This window comes from Carcharhinus amblyrhynchos, chromosome 2, assembly GCF_965287045.1.
Source record: "Carcharhinus amblyrhynchos chromosome 2, sCarAmb.v2.hapA, whole genome shotgun sequence".
Lineage (NCBI taxonomy): Eukaryota > Metazoa > Chordata > Chondrichthyes > Carcharhiniformes > Carcharhinidae > Carcharhinus > Carcharhinus amblyrhynchos.
In genome coordinates, this window is record NC_137325.1 from 139,514,850 (window position 1) to 139,534,675 (window position 19,826).

The following is a 19,826-nucleotide window of genomic DNA, read 5'->3' on the forward strand; positions in this document are numbered from 1 at the left end:
GATGGAGTGGATCTGGCTAGGATGCTCTGTTGAAGAGTCGGCGCAGGCTCGATGGGCTGAATGGCCTCTTTCTGCGCTGTCGGGGTTCGATGCTATGATTAACACCATTTTCTCTCTCTGGGGTCTAGCAGTTTGCCGTTGAATTGCTTTCCAGCTTCAGGTCTGCTATCTCCGGGTGTTTCTTCCACACTCCAATCCGGAAAGGGCTTACATAATGCTGAAAGGTTGAATGACCAATTCCTAACTCCTGTGGTCTTATGTTCGCAGGTTTATTATTCTAATCCAACCACGGGCAGTGGGCATCACTGGCACAACTAACACGAAAGAGATAGCTATTGGCTTCAGGAAGCATGGTGGATGGCATGTTCCTGTCTACATCAATGGGGATGAAGTAGAAAGAGTTGAGAACTTCAAGGTTTTAGGTGTCCGGGTCACCAACAACCTGTCCTGGTCCCTCCATGTGGACGCTATAGTTAGCCCACCAAAGCCTCTAGTTTCTCAGGAGACTAAGGAAATTTGGCATGTCAGCTACGACTCTCACCAATCTTCACAGATGCACCATAGAAAGCATTCTTTCTGGTCGTATCACAGCTTGGTATGGGCTCCTGCTCTGCCCAAGACTGCAAGGAACTACAAAAGTCATGAATGTAGCCCAATCCATCACTCAAACCAACCTCCCATCCATTGACTCTGTCTACACTTCCCGCTGCCTCAGCAAAGCAGCCAGCATAATCAAGGACCCCACTCACCCCGGACATTCTCTCATCCACCTTCTTCTGTCGGGAACAAGATACAGAAGCCTGAGGTCATGTATCAACCGACTTAAGAACAGCTTCTTCCCTGCTGCCATCAGACTTTTAATGGACCTATCTCGCACTAAGTTGATCTTTCTCTACACTCTAGCTATGACTGTAACACTACATTCTGCACTCTTTCCTTTCCTTCTCTATGTACGGTATGCTTTGTATAACGCAAAAGAAACAATAGTTTTCAGTATATGCTAATACATGTGACAATAATAAATCAAATCAAATTAAATCAAACATCAAAACATTCAAGCATATGAGACAAGTGCAGGAAAATGGAATTAGCATGACTTCAATAGTAACTATTGTTGGTGTAGGCTCGATGGGCTGAATGGACTTTAATGCACTGCATGACTGTAATGAGCATGAACGTGCCATTTACTGTATATTTCCTCTCTGTATTAGATCTTCCAAAATGCATTACCTCACATTTGTCCGGATTAAACTCCATCTGCCATCTCTCCGCCCAAGTCTCCAACTGATCTATATCCTGCTGTACCCTCTGATGGTCCTCATCGCTATCCACAAATCCACCAACCTCTGTGTCTTCTGCAAAGCTACTAATCAAACTAGTTACATTTTCTTCCAAATCATTTATATATATCATACAAACAGCGGTGGTTCCAATACTGATCCCTGAGGAACACACTGGTCGCAGCTCTCCATTCAAAAATGCACCCTTCCATTGCTCCCCTCGGTCTTCTAAGACCAGTTTTATATTCACCTTGCCAGCTCACCTCTGATCCCATGCGACTTCACCTTCTGCACCAATCTGCCATGAGAGACCTTGTCAAAGGCCTTACTGAAGTCCATGTAGACAACATCCACTGCCCCACCCTCATCAATCATCTTCATCACTCCCTCAAGAAACTCGATCAAGTTAGTGAGATAGGACCTTCCCTTCACAAAACCATGTTGTCTCTCACTAATACGTCCACTTATTTCCAAATGGGAGTAAAGCCTGTCTCGAAGAATCCTTTCCAATAATTTCCCTGCCACTGATGTAAGGCTCAGTGGCCTGTAATTACCTGGATTATTCTTGCTACCTTTCTTAAACAAAGGAAAATCATTGGCTCTTCTCCAATCCCCTGGGACCTGTCCTGTAGCCAGAATGAGATAGAGAATCTGGTGAACTGGTGCGGCGACAATAATCTCTTCCTCACTGTCAACAAAACGAAGGAGATTGTCATCGACTTCAGGAAGCATAAAGGAGAACATCCCCCTTTCTACTCCATAGAAGTAGAAGGTGAAAGTAGAAAGGATTGAGAGCTTCAGGTTTTTAGGTGTCCAGATCACCAACAACCTGTCCTGGTCCCCCCATGCTGACACTATAGTTAAGAAAGGCCACCAATGCCTCTACTTTCTCAGAAGACTAAGGAAATTTGGCATGTCAGCTACGACTCTCACCAACTTTTACAGATGCACCATAGAAAGCTTTCTTTCTGGTTGTATCACAGCTTGGTATGGGCTCCTGCTCTGCCCAAGGCCGCAAGGAACTACAAAAGGTTGTGAATGTAGCCCAATCCATCACACAAACCATCCTCCCATCCATTGACTCTGTCTACACTCCCTGCTGCCTCGGAAAAGCAGCCAGCATAATTAAGGACCCCACACACTCCGGACATTCTCTCTTCCACCTTCTTCCTTTGGGAAAAAGATACAAAAGTCTGAGGTCACTCACCAACCAACTCAAAAACAGCTTCTTCCCTGCTGCCATCAGACTATTGAATGGATCTACATTATATTAAGTTGATCTTTCGCTACACCCTAGCTGTGAGTGTAACATTACATTCTGCACTCTCTCCTTTCCTTCTCTATGAATGTGCTTTGTCTGTATAGTGCCCAAGAAACAATACTTTGCACTGTATATCAATACATGTGACAATAATAAATTGTAGGATCATAGAATTCTTACATTGCAGAAGGAGGCCATTCCAGTCTGCACCAACTAAAATCCCACCCAAGCCCTATACCCGTAATCCCACGTAATTACCCTGCTAATCCCCCTGACACTAACAGGCAATATCGCATGGCCAATCAACCTAACCCACACATGTTTGGACCATGGGAGGAAACTAGAGCATTCCGAGGAAACCCACGCAGGCACGGGGAGAACATGCAAACTCCACACAGACAGTCACCCAAGGCTGGAATTGAATCCTTGGTGCTGTGAGGCGGCAGTGCTAACCCCTGTGCCACTGTGCCACCCCAAATCAAATCAAATTAAATCCATCCAGCTCTTTATTGAGGGTAGTCTTTGCCCCAAAGAAAACTCTTTTCTGACTGAAGGTGATGGAAGCGGAATGCTCACTCTGGGTGGAATTTCTGGATTCCGTTAGGAGAATCGTAGCAGGCAGTGGGTGGAGAATGCAGAAGTCCATTGGCCCCAGGCGGGATTTACCAGTCTAGGGACGAGCGTGGCTGGAAAATCCCATCCCCTGTCTCTCTATCTCTCTCTCTCCCTCCGCTGAAGCTATGTTCTGGTTTTATTTTGATTGGCAGCTCTGACACCCTGTCCATGTTATTTTTTCCCTCTTTCCCTTCAGCGTGGCTGTTGTTCAAACTCCGATTGCTAAACGGAAAGACGGAGGAAGGCAGAAACCACCGCGAGTTTTTGAATGAGATTCGACCTGCAGGGAGTACAACTCAACTGCTTTCCAACTGCGATGCGAATCAAACGCGGATAACTGGAATTTCTACAAGTGCCAACTGTGAGGCAGGGGAATTACCTACACGGGGGAGTCTTTCGCAATTTAATGATTTTTGTACAGCTTCCAGGATTCTATACTGTGGAATGCCTTGCTGTTGTCCAAAAGCTTAGCTATTACAACACAACGGAACAACCAGTTCCATTTGTTCCTTGAAATGTTCTTCCTGACAATATTGGACGTCAGAATGTACTGCTAGTATTCACCAGCTGCTGTTTTGCTGCATCATATTTTGAGCATTTTATTTCAAAATAAGTTGTATTTAGAAGCTGACATGCCACATTTCCTCAGTCTTCTGAGAAAGTAGAGGCGTACGTGGGCTTTCTTAACTATAGTGTTGGTGTGGGACTACACGACTGGGAATCAATGTAGGTCAATGAGCAGTGAGACTGAATGGGACTGAGAATCATCGAGTCACAACAGTGCAGAAGGAGGCCATTCAGCCCATCGAGTCTTCACCCAGCACCGTTCCACCCAGGCCATATCCCCACAACTATACTTATTTATCCTACTGACACTAAGGGGCAGTTCAGCATGGCCAATCCACCTAACCCGCACATCTTTGGACTGTGGGAGGAAACCGGGGGAAACCCACACAGATATGGGGAGAACATGCAGACTCACACACAGACAGTGACCCAAGCGGCGAACCAAACCCAGATCCCTGGCACCTTGAGGCAGCAGTGCTAACCACTCTGCCACCGTGCTGCCGATTTGATGGGAGCTTGAATATGGACAAGTAAAGGTCTGGATAAGGTCAGGTTTGTGGAGGCAGGAGGTTCGGAGATGTTGGCTGGAATCTTATCATTGTTCATGCCCTGGTGGGATTTTCCCATTCTGCTGCAGTGAGCGGAAATTTGGATGCACATCAAATTCTCCGAGCTTATTGCCAGTAAGATCACACACAGTGTGTGGAGCAAAATAATGAATAGTCAGGTTTTATTTGATTTGATTTGAATTTGATTTGATTTATTAGTATCACATGTATTAGTATACAGTGAAAAGTATTGTTTCTTGTGCACTATACAGACAAAGCATGCCATTCATAGAGAAGGAAAGGAGAGGTTGCAGAATGTAGAGTTACAGTCATAGCAAGGGTGTAGAGAAAGATCAACTTAATGCGAGGTATGTCCATTCAAAAGTCAGGCAGCAGCAGGGAAGAAGCTGTTCTTGAGTTGGTTGGTATGTGTCAGGGGGATTAACAGGGTATCTTTTTCCCAATGGAAGAAGGTGGAAGAGAGAATGTCTGGGGTCCTTAATTATGCTGGCTGCTTTTCCAAGGTAGCGAGAAGTGTAGACAGAGTCAATGGTTGGAAGGCTGGTTTACATGATGGTTTGGGCTACATTCACAACCCTTTGTAGTTCCTTGCGGTCTTGGGCAGAACAGGAGCCCATACCAAGCTGTGATACAACCAGAAAGAATGCTTTCTATGGTGCATCTGTAAAAGTTAGAATCATAGAACGCTACAGTGCAGAAAGAGGCCCTTCAGCCCATCGAGTCTGCACTGAACACAATCCCACCCAGGCCCTACCCCAATATCCCTACATATTATACCCACTGATCCCTCTAACCTACGCATCCCTGGACACTAAGGGACAATTTCTTAACATAGCCAATCAACCTAACCCGCACATCTTTGGACCATGGGAGGAAACCAGAGGAAACCCAAGCAGACACGAGGAGAATGTGCAAACTCCACACAGACAGTGACCCAAGCCAGGAATTGAACCCAGGACCCTGGAGCTGTGAAGCAGCAGTAGCTGATGTGCTGAATTTCCTTATTCCAGTTTTCATGGCAGTTTAGCCCAGTTTTTGTGGCAGGTCCTTACAAAAGGGCCGAACCCACAGGGGCCGGATTCTGGAGGGCAGCTTGGGATGGAGTTGGGAGTTGGTCCTTCCTTCTCTTTGGTTCTGCATCACCGACTCCAGAGTGGACTGCTCCACTGTCTGTGTGGGAGTGTTGTGTTGAGGATTGATCCATTGTCTCAATGGGGGTGTTCGGTTGTGAATGGAATTTTCAAAGGTAAAGCTGACAGAAGGTATATACGTGGAACCAACCACGAGAGACCGGATTCATCAGTCCCTTTCTCCCCGCCACCACCCCCAGCGAGAACGGAAAACTCCATCCACTGCAGCGGGACTGGAAAATCCCAGACACGGGCAAGGTGGGAGAATTCCATCCAGGCCTCACAGCGCCAGAGACCTGGCTTCGATTCCCGGCTTGGGTGACTGTTTGGAGTCTGCCCATTCTCCCCATGTCTGCGTGGGTTTCCTCCAGGTGCTCCGGTGTTCTCCAGTCTAAGAGGTGCGCGGGTTAGGTTGATTGGCCATGATTAAATTGAGCCCAGTGTCAGGGGGATTAACAGGGTAAATGTGTTAAGGAGGTTGGGTGGGATTGTTGTGGGTGCAGGCTCGATAGGCCGAATGGCCTCCTCCTGTGCTGTAGGGATTCTACGATTCTGGAATGTTTAATAAATAAAGTGATCTGTGAAGAAAAATAAAATAAGATGGAGGAGAGGTGGGTGATTTCTTGAGGGATTGCACACATAAGAACTTAAGAAATAGGAGCAGGAGTAGGCCATCTCGCCCTTCGAGCCTGCCCCGCCATTCAATAAGATCATGGCTGATCTGAAGTGGATCAGTTCCACTTTCCTGCTTTCTCCCCATAACCCTTAATTCCCCTATCTATCAGAAACCTATCTACCCGTGACTTAAATATATTCAGCGAGGCAGCCTCCACCACTTCAACTGGCAGAGAATTCCAGAGATTCACCACCCTTTGAGTGAAGAAGTTCCTCCTCAACTCCGATCTAAACCGCCCCTCCTTATCTTGAGGCTGTGCCTTCTAGTCCTGCTATCCTTTCTGAGCGGGAAGAATCTCTCTACCTCTACCCTATCCATCCCTTTCATTATCTTATACGTCTCTATAAGATCCCCCCTCATCCTTCTAAACTCCAACGAGTACAGACCCAGTCTATTCAATCTCTCCTCATAGACTAACCCCCTCATCTCCGGTATCAGCCTGGTGAACTTTCCCTCCTGTAAACGGAACCTTCCAGATTTTTCTGCTTCCCTTCCATCTTACATTGCACCCAGCGAGGTCACGGCTGAGCACACACAGATTGTCAGTGCCTCATTGTTGAGTTGTTCGCTCACGCTGAATGTGGCTGTCTTTTCAATTCCTCTGCCCCCTTTTCAGGCAGCGATGAGTGGCACCGTTACCAAGGTCAGTGTTTTGTGCACCTCCAGCCACAGCCGGCTGCTCTGAGCCACTTCCACGCTACTGCTGGCTCACAAATTGAAATGAAGCTTTTATCAGATAGCAGCTTAACTGTACTTGTAAAGTATGCACAGTTTTGGCTGCTGCTCTCCTGGAGGGCAGCCAAGGCAAACAATAATACCATTTTTTTTCTCTCCTTCTCACTCTCTGACTGAAACCGCTTTCTGCTTGTTTAGCTACAGTTACACTGTGAAGAAATGCTGCCAGCTTCTCAGCCAGGGTGTTACCCCACGCAGTACGAGTCGGCTAGTGCCTGTACCCAGGGACGAAAAAGTCACCCATACAAACAGCCAAGTGGCCATAAGACTGGCACAGTGGGTTAGCACTCCTGCCTCACAGTGCCAGGGACCCAGGGTGGCACAGTGGTTAGCACTGCTGTCTCACATTGCCAGGGATCCAGGGTGGCACAGTGGTTAGCACTGCTGTCTCACATTGCCAGGGATCCAGGGTGGCACAGTGGTTAGCACTGCTGTCTCGCATTGCCAGGGATCCAGGGTGGCACAGTGGTTAGCACTGCTGCCTCACAGTGCCAGGGACCTGGAGTGGCACAGTAGTTAGCACTGCTGGCTCACAGCGCCAGGGACCTGGGATGGCACAGTAGTTAACACTCCTGCCTCACAGTGCCAAGGACCCAAAATGGCACAATAGCACTGCTGCCTCACAGCGCCAGGGACCCATGTTCAATTCCTGGCTTGGGTCACTGTCTGTGCGGAGTTTGCACATTCTCCCCGTGTCTGCGTGGGTTTCCTCCGGGTACTCCAATTTCCTCCAACGGTCCAAAAGACCTGCTGGTTGGCACATTGGCTGTGCTAAATTCTTCCTCAGTGTAACCCAAGCAGGTGCCGGAGTGTGGTGACTAGGGGATTTTCATTGCAGTGCTAACGTAAGCTGACTTGTGACACTAATAAATAAATAAACTTTAAAAACACCTAACATAGACATTCTGCACAGCACTGAATGTTTGCGATCCTCTGCGCTTCCAGGGTAATTTGAGGTAGACTGGGCACTATTCAGATCCATTGGTGATTTTAAGTGATATAAGCTTCTAAAGCCAGCAAGAAAGACTCTAGCTATTTGCTGTCATTAAATTGGATCTGTATTCAATGTCAATTGCTTTCTGTTTGCTCACTCCACCAATCGGTCTATATCCTCTGAGTTTTGGATGTAACAATTTGTCTTGTCTACTTTTGCCACTTCTGCATTATAGTATTCTGTTATTCTCTGATTTAAACCTGGGTCCCCGGAACATCAGCTGAGTCTCTGAATTAATAGTCTAGCAACAATACCACAAGGTCATTCTACCCCATGCAAGCACAACACTTCGGAGCAGCCCTGAGGGAGTGCTGTTCTGCCGGAGGCACCATCTTTTGGGTGAAGTGTTTGTAGCCAGAGTCCCAACTCTCTGCATGGGTGGACGGACAGGATCCCATTACACTCTTTCTCAGTAAAATTACCCCTGATGTCCTTGACCAGGGGTGGCACGGCGGCACAGTGGTTAGCACTGCTGTCACATGGCGCCAGGGAGCCAGGTTCAATTCCCAGCTTGGGCCACTGTCTGCGTGGAGTCTGCATTTTCTCTCCGTGTCTGCGTGGGTTTCCTCCGGGTGCTCTGGTTTCCTCCCACAGAGCAAAGACATGCTGGTTAGATGGATTGGCTGTGCTAAATTCTCCCTCTGTGTCAGGGGGACTAGCCAGGGTAAATGCATGAGGTTATGGGGATAGGGCTTGGGTGGGATTGTGATCAGTGCAGGCTCGATGGGCCGAATGGCCTCCTTCTACACTGTAGGGTTTCTATGATCCGATGACCAAAATCTATCCCTCAGCCAGCATCAAACAAAATCAGCTTATTACCACAGGGCTGAGTGGTGGAGTTTTCTCAAATTGTTTGCCACATTTAGAGAATCATAGAAACCCTACAGTGCAGAATGAGGCCATTCGGCCCATCGAGTCTGCACCGACCACAATCCCACCCCAGCCCTACCCCCTTATCCCTACGTATTTACCCACTAATCCCTCTAACCTACACATCTCAGGATACTAAGGGACAGTTTTTAGCATGGCCCATCAACTTAACCCACACATCTGCATTGTAGGGTTCTCTGATCTATGAACTTTGGGGGGAAACCCACACAGACACGAGGAGAATGTGCAAACCCCACACAGACAGTGACCCAAGCCGGGAATCGAACCCATGTCCCTGGAGCTGTGAAGCTGCAGTGCTAACCACTGTGCTACCGTGCCGCTCCTAATGATGAAGTAAGGTGATATCCAGTGGTTGTGGAAAGTAAGAAGTCTTACAACGCCAGATGAATGTGAAACTCTCTATTTGAATTAGTTACCCATTTAAACAAACACGAGTGAGTAGGCGCACGCCATCTCATCCCACTGCTGTCAGATTTCCAGATATGTTTGTAGGAAACTGGGATGACGATGGAACATGATGTTTCTATTTTTTTAATTGAGGTGAGCGACCTTACTCCTGTGGAGTGAAACAGTCACAACATCCCGTATTAACTTTCGAACCTCCCAGGTATGATTCACTCAGAGGTAAATTAAAGCAAGTCTGTAGTCTTTAATTTTCAACGCATTGTGTTTTGGTTCACTGGTCAAGGTGAAAGATAATTGTGTGTTATAACACTCATTCTGTCTCATTTTCCTATTAAAGGTTTGAATGAGGGCTGCGCGGTGGCACAGTGGTTAGCACTGCTGCCTCACAGCACCAGGGACCCCGGTTCGATTCCCAACTTGGGTCATTATCTGTGCGGAGTTTGCATGTTCTCCCCATGTCTGCATGGGTTTCTTCCAGATGGTCCGGTTTCCTCCCAGTCTGACAGACGTGCTGGTTGGGTCAGTGACCTGAACAGGCACCAGAGTGTGGCAACTAGGGAAATTTCACATAACTTCATTGCAGTGTCAATGGAAGCCTTACTTGTGACTAATACATAAGTAAAATTTCACAGTGCATTGGCCGTGCTAAATTCTCCCTCAGTGTACCCAAACAGGCACCAGAGTGTGGCGACTAGGTAATTTTCACAGTAGCTTCATTGCAGTGTTAACATAAGCCTATTTGTGGCACTAATAGATAATCTTTAAAAAAATTAAAGGCATTAAGTGGAACTTTTCAGATTTGCTCGCCCCAAAACCGGGAAATCCCAGCTGAGGTTAATGGAGTCGGCTCCCTTGCCCGCCCCTCTGCCCACTCCCCCACCCACTCCCCTGCCCATCCCCTGCCCCCTCCTTTGCCTGCCCCCCCGCCCGCTCCCCTGCCTGCCCCCCACCTGGTCCTCCACCCGCCCTCGCCCACTCCCTTGCCCGCCCCCCCTGCCCGCTCCCCCGTCCACCCCCCTGCCCACTCCCTGTCCACCCCTCCCGCTCCCCTGCCCGCTCCACCGCCTGCCCCCCTCGCCCGCTCCCCCACCTGCTCCGGTTCCCGTGCCGGGCGGGACAGGAAAACTCTCCTCCTGCATTGTCAAATCCTGGACAATGTCACATTTATCATCCTGTTGAAACTTCAACGCACTTTAAGTTTATTTGATGCCAGGACTAGCTGGGGTAAATGCATGGGGTTATGGGGATAGGGCCTGGGTGGGTTTGTGGTTGGTGAATAAGCACCATTGAATTGAACCGTACCAGTGATAAGTTGCTCTGGGGTTTTTTTATAGATGACTTGAGGATGAATTTAATAACACCAGAAAACCACAGAGTTGTTCACAGAAAATCTCTCGCTCAAATGACTTTTATACCAGGGCTATCTTACAGCTTCACTCCAACAGTAGGAAGTGTGCTGTGATTCAGTTTGGAGCGGATCTCTGCCTCATCCATGGAGTCGGGTCCCATCCTTGTCGCCAGGTGTAATGATGCACTTACAGAGGCATTTATTCACAGTGATCTTCAAGACCAGCAGCATGTTTGTAGCTAATTCTAAAATACCTCTGCCTAGGAGAACTCCTCCCCCTGGGGTGATTCCCCACTCTGAGCCCTGATTGGCCGGGTGACCCTTACTCTGCTGTGTTGCCCTTCAAGGGAGGCTCATCGCAAAACTCTACTTCATAACCTGTGCAATATTGTTTTGCTTTGTGACCTGGTATGGGGCATCAAATCCCAGCAACACATTCGGAAGAAAGGAGTACAGGAGATATGTCAATAGGATTGGATGAAGCAGAATGGGACGGCAGTCATCAGGAGTAGAATCACTCATTGGGAGTCCAAACGCTGTCAGAACATAACAACAAAGAACAGTAAGAAGTCTCACTACACCATGTTAAAGTCCAACAGGTTTATTTGGTAGCGCGAGCTTTCAGAGCGCTGCCCCTTCATCAGATGAGTGAAGGAAGGAGCAGTGCTCTGAAAGCTCGTGCTACTAAATAAACCTTTAACTTGATGTTGTGAGGCTCCCTACTGTGCCCACTCTAGTCCAACGCCGGCATCTCCACATTGTAACTACCACAAAGAACAGTAGCAGATCACTCAGCCCTTTGAGTCTGCTGACTTCAGTAAGCTTGAGACTGATCTGCTTATGATCTCAAACCCGCTTTGTCCTTCCTCCTATCACTATTAACTCTTGTCTAACTCAACCTCGAATGAAGCCAATAACCCAACATTCACTACTCTCTGAGGAGGAGAATTTCACACACTGACCACCTTCTGGGAGAAAACATTTCAGCTCACCTCAGACTTAAACAGTAAGACTTCTTATTCTCAAACTGTGTCCCCCGGTTCTGTGGAAACATTTCCCCGGCACCTACCCTACCAGAAGGTGACGGCCGAGTGGTATTATCGCTGGATTATTAATGCAGAAACTCAGTTAATGCTTTGGAGACCCAGCAGATGGTGAATTTTAATTCAATAAATAACTAGAATGAAGAATCGACTGATTCCACCATTGTCGATTGTCAGAAAAATCAATCTGGTTCACTAATGTCTTTTAGGGAAGGAAATATTCCTGACCTAGAAGTGGTGAGCCTGTGGAATTCATTACCAAGGGAAGTAGTTGATGCCAAAACATTGAATGTATTCAAGAGGTGGCTGGATACAGCACTTGGGGGGAATGGGATCAAAGGTTATGGGGAGAAAGCAGGATTAGGCTATTGAGTTGGATGATCAGCCATGATCGTGATGAATGGCAGAGCAGGCTCGAAGGGTCAAATGGCCTCTTCCCGCTCCTATCTTCTATGTTTCTGCCCCTACCTACATGGACTCTATATGACTCCAGAGCCACAGCAATGTGGTTGACTCTCAACTGCCCTCTGAAATGGCCTTGCAAGCCACTCACTACGCCACTAGGGATAGGCAATAAATGTTGGCCCAGCCAGCGGTGCCCATACCCCATGAATGAATAAAAAAAAGCTTCTCTCAGGATGTTATATAGTTCATTCTTCTAAACTCCAATGCATATTGGCACAACTTGTCTTACCTTTGGGTGGTCCTGATGGTGGGGGAGTCCAGAACTAGGGCTCATAGTCCAAGGAAACGAGGTAAATCTTTTAGAACTGAGATGAGGAGAAATTTCTTCACCCAGAGGGTGGCGAATGTGTGTAATTCACTACCACCAAATGTAGTTGAGACCAAAACATTCTAGGTTTTCAAGGAGTTAGATATGGATCTTGAGGCTAGAGGGCTCAAAGGATATGGAGAGAAAGTGGATTCAGACTTTTGAGTTGGATGATCAGCCATGAGAGTTAGAATATAAGACAAAGAATTAGCATACCTTTTATCAATTACAAGACTGAAACATGATTCGGTACAATTCTTAACAGCTAACTATCTCTGTTGTTCCAGTTTAAAAGCTATAGATATACATTCTCCTTCAGAATTGGTTAGCATGAAAACAATTATGCTCATGTGATACTAGGCTTATAGCTTTTTAATATCTACGATCAGAAACCCAAACAACAGTTTTCAGAGAAGGATATATCCTTATGATAGCAAAACAGGGAAGTAAACCTAGTCTCGAGCAACTTCCAGTCTTCAGAATTCAGAGAAAGAAAAGCCTGCTCCCTCTCTGCTGCTTCCAAAACAGCAACACTCAGACAGCAGAATCTCCAACTCCAGACAGGGCTAAGAAGGGATACTGCTCTCTCTCAACTCCAAACAGCATCTGAAACAGCAACAAGGCTGGAATTCTCTGTGAAAGCCTAGCTGTTTCCAGTCATATGACCTGACCTGTTAATCATCCCAATAAACCTTTACTCTGTAATCTCAGGGGAACACTAAAACAACAGAACACTGCATTAGCTCAGATTAAAACAAACATGATATCAATTATACTGTTGCAGTAACAAAAGAGGGCACCAGCTGCAGACAAACTGGTGCCAACAAAATGCCAGGGACTGCTCAAAACATTCGCAGAGAAACATAATTAAATACAGTTCTTAAAGATACAGCACCAGCACACTAGGATAAACCCTTCATCCTAGTAGTGAGCCGAGCATTCACTAAATGGCCTGTTTCTGTGCAGGAAATTCTGTAGAATTTATCTGATGACCTATCATTGCCCGAGGTATAAATGACCATGCCTGTCTCCATCTTCACCTCCCACAGTGGCTTTTAGAAATCTCACCTATACCTCGATAAGCCGTAGATTTGATTTGTTCGATAATCTCGTTACTGACATTCCTGAGCTCCACCTCCAAGGAGACCAATCCCACCTTCCCCCACACAATGTTGGAAAATCCCAGCAGGTGTGACAGCATTTGTGGAGAGAGAATAGAGCCAATGTTTCGAGTCTGGGTGACACTTCATCTGAGCCCAGCTTCTCTTATCTGTCTGCATATTTTATTCTTTATGCATGTGGGCATTACTGGCAACATCAGAATTTATTGCCCATCCCTAATTATCCTTGAATTGAGTGGCTCGTTTGGCCATTTCAGGGGGTAATTAAGAGTCAACCATGTTACTGTGGCTCTGGAATCACATGTAGGCCAGGCCAGGTAAAGACAGCAGATTTCCTTCCCTAAAGGACATTAGTGAGCCAGATGGGTTTTTCCGACAATCAATAATAGTTGTCACGATTACTGATTCGAGATTTTATGATCTGAATTTAAACAGCACAAGGTGGCCTGGTAGTATAATCACCAGGCTTTTAATCCAGAAACTCAGCTAATGTTCTGGGGACCCGGGTTCGAATCCCACCACAGCAGATGGTGAAATTTGAATTCAATAAAAAAAATCCAGAATTAAGAATCTACTGGTGACCATGAAACCGTTGCCCATTGTCAGAAAAACCCATCTGGCTCACTAATGTCCTTTAGAGAAGGAAATCTGCCGTCTTTACCTAGTCTGGCCTACATGTGACTCCAGAGCCACAGTAACATGGTTGACTTTCAACTGCCCGCAGGCAACTAGGGATGGGTAATAAATGTTGGCCCAGCCAGTGATACCCATGTCTCATGGATGAATTAAAAAAAAGCTGCCATGGTGGGAGTTGAACCTGTGCCATCAGAGCTTTGGGTTAGGAGTCTGGTGGCATTGTCACAACTCCATCATCTCCCCTCCCCGTCATGTAACTTCAGAGGAACTCTTCTTACACTCTCTCCAACGCATCTTTAAGAGTAAAATTAAAATGAGGCAGTGGGTGTTTTCTGCTATTCTGTACTTTCCGTATACAGTGCAACCTGGGATACTTGTGTGTGGAACACATTTAACTGCCGAATTCCACATTTCCGGAATAAGGGGCAAGGTTTAAAGGAGATGTACGAGGCATTGTTTTTTTACACAGAGGGTAGTGGGTGCCTGGAACTCGCTGCAGGGCGAGGTAGTGGAAGCAGATACAATAGTGGCTTTTAAGTCTTGACAAATACATGAATAGAATGGGAATCGAAGATATAGGCGGCACGGTAGCACAGTGGGTTAGCACTGCTGCTTCACAGCTCCGGGGACCTGGGTTCGATTCCCACCTCGGGTCACTGTCTGTGTGGAGTTTGCACATTCTCCTCGTGTCTGCGTGGGTTTCCTCCGTGTACTCTGGTTTCCTCCCACAGTCCAAAGATGTGCGGATTAGGTTGATTGGCCTTGCTAAGAAATTGCCCCTTAGTGTCCTAAGATATGTAGGTTGGAGGGATTAGTGGGTATAAGGTGTAGGGATATGGGAGTAGGGTGGGATTATGGTCAGTGCAGACTCGATGGGCCGAAGGGCCTCTTCCTGCACTGTAGGGTTCTATGATATGGTCCCCAGAAGGGTAGGGGGGGTTTATTTCAGACGGGCAGCGTGGTCAGTGCAGGCTTGGAGGGCCGAAGGGCTGTAATTTTCTTTGTTTTTTTGGAAAAGGGGAAGTAGTTTAACTTGCGCGGAGTAATTGCCGCGGTGGTTAGTGCGTGCTTGTCATGCCGTCACAGTCAGCAGTTCCGTAGATTCCCACTGAATCCCAGAAAAACTCAGTGACAGCACCATAGCGAGTGCTAATGAATCCTTATCGCGGTGAGACTCTGAGGAAATCCATATCCAGCATAAATAAGCAGGGTCTTTCTGACTGCAACTCAGTGGGTGGCCATAACTCCACTTCACCGGGTACTTGTACTGTACGCTTCATAATAAAGAGATTAAAGGAAGGCAGCTGGGTGGCTGTGACAAAGAACCGTCCCTGAGCAGTCAGTTTAATTGGTGTCTTTCTCAATGGCTATTAAATTGCACAGAGCAAATTCTTCTTTTTTTGAGATCAACTTTTGAGTCCAAAGATGTGTGGGTTTGGCCGTGCTAAGAAATTGCCCCTTAGTGTCCAGGGATGTGTAGGTTAGAGGGATTAGTGGGTATAATATGTAGGGATATGGGGGTAGGGCCTGGGTGGGATTGTGTTCGGTGCAGACTCGAAGGGCCTCTTTCTGCACTGTAGGGTTCTATGATTCTATGATCGACAACTCCAGCAGGTCATTCATCTTGAGTTTAGGCGTGCGTTGCATTCCCCAGAGGATGTCCTTACTCAGGGAGAGAGATTCTTCTCCCTTACCCGCACGGTGGGTCAACCACCCCTGGCATTCAACAATCCCCTTCTGTAACAATAGAAAACGTTGGATAAACTCAGCAGGTCTGGCAGCATCTGTGGAGAGAGAAACACAACTAACGCTTGTATGAAACATTGGTTAGGCCTCATTTGAATACCGTGTCCAATTCTGGTCACCATAAGACATAGGGCGGCACGGTAGCACAATGGTTAGCACTGCTGCCTCACAGCACCAGGGACCTGGGTTCAATTCCCGGCTTGGGGCACTGACTATTTGGAGTCTGTACATTCTCTGCTTGGGTTTCTTCTGGGTTTCCTCCCACAGTTTGAAAGAAGTCCTGATTAGGTGTATTGACCATGCTAAATTCTCCCTCAGTGTACCCAAACAAGTGCTGGAGTGTGATGACTAGGGATTTTCACAGTAACTTCACTGCCGTGTTAATGTAAGCCTAGTTGTGACACTAATAAATAGACTTTCAATTTACTATTGCACTTTAAGAATGTGATAAGTGGGATGTTGGCATTTATTGCAGAAGGACTGGAGTAGGGAAGTATTGTTGAAATTGTACAGGGTGCTGGTGAGATCACATCTGGAGTATTGTGTCCAGTTTTGGTCTCCTCATTTGAGGAAGGATGTGGTGACATTGGAGGCAGTTCAGAGGAGGTTCACCAGACTGATTCCGGGGATTAAAGGGTTGTCGTATGAGGAAAGATTAAACTTCTGGTAGTTTAGAAGAATGAGAGAGGATCTGATCAAGGTATATAATATTTAAATCGGGTTGATAAATTAAATGTGGACCAAATCTTTCCTCTGATGGTGCAATGTGAAACAAGAGCTCACAGGTATAGCTTGAGAGGCAGTAGATTTAAAACTGAGATGAGGAGGAATTACTTATAGAGTCATAGAGGTTTACAGCAGGGAAACAGGCCCTTCAGCCCAACTTGTCCATGCTGCCCTTTTCTTTAAACCCCTAAGATAATCCCAATAGCCCGCATTTGGCCCATATCCCTCTATACCCATCTTACCCATGTAACTGTCTAAATGCTTTTTAAAAGACAAAATTGTCCCTGCCTCTACTACTACCTCTGGCACCTTGTTCCGGACGCTCACCACCCTCTGAGTGAAAAAATTGCCCCTCTGGATACTTTTGTATCTCTCCCCTCTCATCTTAAACCTATGCCCTCTAGTTTTAGACTCCTCTATATTTGGGAAAAGATATTGACTATCTAGCTGATCTATGCCCCTCATTACTTTATAGACCTCTATAAGATCACCCCTCAGCCTCCTACGCTCCAGAGAAAAAAGTCCCAGTGTATCCAACCTCTCCTTGTAACTCAATCCCTCAAGTCCTGGTAGCATCCTAGTAAATTTTTTCTGCACTCTTTTTAGTTTAATAATATCCTTTCCATAAAAAGGTGATAGAACTGTACACAGTATTCCAAATGTGGCCTTACCAATGTCTTGTACAACTTCAACAAGACGTCCCAACTGCTGTATTCAATGTTCTGACCGATGAAACCAAGCATGCTGAATGCCTTCTTCACCACTCTGTCCACCTGTGACTCCACTTTCAAGGAGCTATGAACATGTACCCCCAGATCTCTTTATTCTGTAACTCTCCCCAACATCCTACCATTAACTGAGTAAGTCCTGCCCTGGTTCAATCTACCAAAATGCATCACATCGCATTTGTCTAAATTAAAATCCATCTGCCATTCATCATCCCACTGGCCCAATCGATCAAGATCCTGTTGCAATTGGAGATAGCCTTCTTCACTGTCCATTATGCCACCAATCTTAGTGTCATCTGCAAACTTTCTAACCATGCCCCCTATATTCTCATCCAAATCATTAATATAAATGACAAATAACAGTTGACCCAGCACTGATCCCTGAGGTATACCACTGATCACAAGCCTGCAGTTTGAAAAACAACCCTCTACAACCACCTCTGGCTTCTGTCAAGAAGCCAATTTTGTATCCATTTAAATACTTCACCCTGGATCCTGTGAGATTTAAACTTATGCAACAATCTACCATGCGGTACCTTATCAAAGGCCTTGCTAAAGTCCATGTAGACAACATCAACTGCACTGCCCTCATCTACCTTCTTGGTTACCCCTTCAAAAACTCAATTAAATTTGTGATTTTCCACTCACAAAGCCATGCTGACAGTCCCTTGTGTCTCTAAATGCCTGTAGATCCTGTCTCTCAAAATACCTTCCAACAATTTACCCACCACAGATGTGAGGCTCACTGGCCTGTAGTTCCCAAGCTTTTCTCTGCAGCCCTTTTTAAACAAAGGCACAACATTTGTCACTCTCCAATCTTCAGGCACCTCATCCGTGACTATCGATGATTCAAATATCTCTGTTAGGGGACCCACAATTTCCTCCCTAGTTTCCCACAATGTCCTGGGATACATTTCATCAGGTCCCGGGGATTTATCTATCTTGATGCGCTTTAAGACTTCCAGCACCTCCTTCTCTGTAATATGTACACTCCTCAAAACATCACTATTTATTTCCCCAAGTTCCCTAACATCCATGCTTTTCTCAACAGTAAATACTGATGAGAAATATTCATTTAGGATCTCACCCATCTCTTGTGGATCCGCACATAGATGACCTTGTTGCTCCTTAAGAGGCCCTACTCTCTCCCTTGTTACTCTTTTGCCCTTTATGTATTTGTAGAAGCTCTTTGGATTCTCCTTTGCCTTATCTGCCAAAACAATCTCGTGTCCCCTTTTAGCCCTGCTAATTCCTCTCTTAACTCTACCCTACACCCCCTATACTCTTCAAGGGATTCACTTCATCCCAGCTGCCTATGCATGTCATGTGCCTCCTTCTTCTTCTTGACCAGGGCCTCAATATCCCAAGTCATCCAGGGTTCCCTACTTCTGTCAGCCTCGCCCTTCACTCTAAGAGGAATGTGTTTATCCTGAACCTGGTTAACAGACTTTTGGAAACCTGCCACTTGTCTTTGCCTTCTCACAGACTCCCCCAATTAACTTTTGAAAGTTCCGGCCGATACATCAAAATTGGCCTTGCCCCAATTTAGAATTTTAATTTTTGGGACAGACCTATCATTCTCCATAGTTATCTTAAAACTAATAGAATTATGGTCACTGGTCCCAAAGTGATCCCTCACTAACACTCCTGTCACCTGTCCTTCCTTATTTCCCAAAAGGAGGTCAAGTTTTGCCCCCTCTCTAGTCAGGCCATCCACATATTGAATGAGAAATTCCTCCTGAATACACACAACAAATTTCTCTCCATCCAACCCTCTAACACTATAGCTTCCCAGTCAATGTTGGGAAAGTTAAAATCTCCGACTATTACCACCCTATTTCTCTTGGAGCTATCTGTAATCACCTTACATATTTGCTCCTCAATTTCCCGCTGACTATTTGGGGGCCAATGTGTAATCCTATCAAAGTGATTTACCCCTTCTTACTTACTCAGTTCTACCCATATAGACTCAGTAGCCGAAGCCTCGGATGTATCCCTTCTGAGTATTGCTGTGATGTACTTCTCGCAGAGAGTGGTGAGTTTGTGGAACTTGTTACCCTATAGCGCAATGGGTCTGAATTGTTTCAAGAAGGAGATCGATATGTTTCTAATAAAAAAAGGGATATGGGGAACAGGTGGGGAGGTGGATTTGAGACCAGGGAGTGATTAGCCATGATCTGATTGAATGGCGGAGCAGGCTCGAAGAGCTGAATTTGCCCACTTCTGCTCCTAATTCCTATATTCTGATGTGACATAGTCTCCTTGATGCTGGAGTTAGTTGTGGATGGGGTGCAGATACAATCAAAACTATAAAACCTGGACCTTATTACTGTGGTTTATAATGGATGATTGTATTAATTATCCAATTAGCTGACATAACCTTTCAACGTGATCCCAAGGCGAACGGAGGTTTCCGCTGTGGGACCCTCACCCCCGCCGATTCCAGGGTGGGCAAGGAGTTTGGGCCAAGGTGTCCTTTTATTGGCTTTCATTCAGGAAGGTTATATTAAAACATATTTTTGAATGCCAGCAATTCAAAACTCACTCAAAATTCACGTGTGGCTCACACATGAGTGAGTGTCT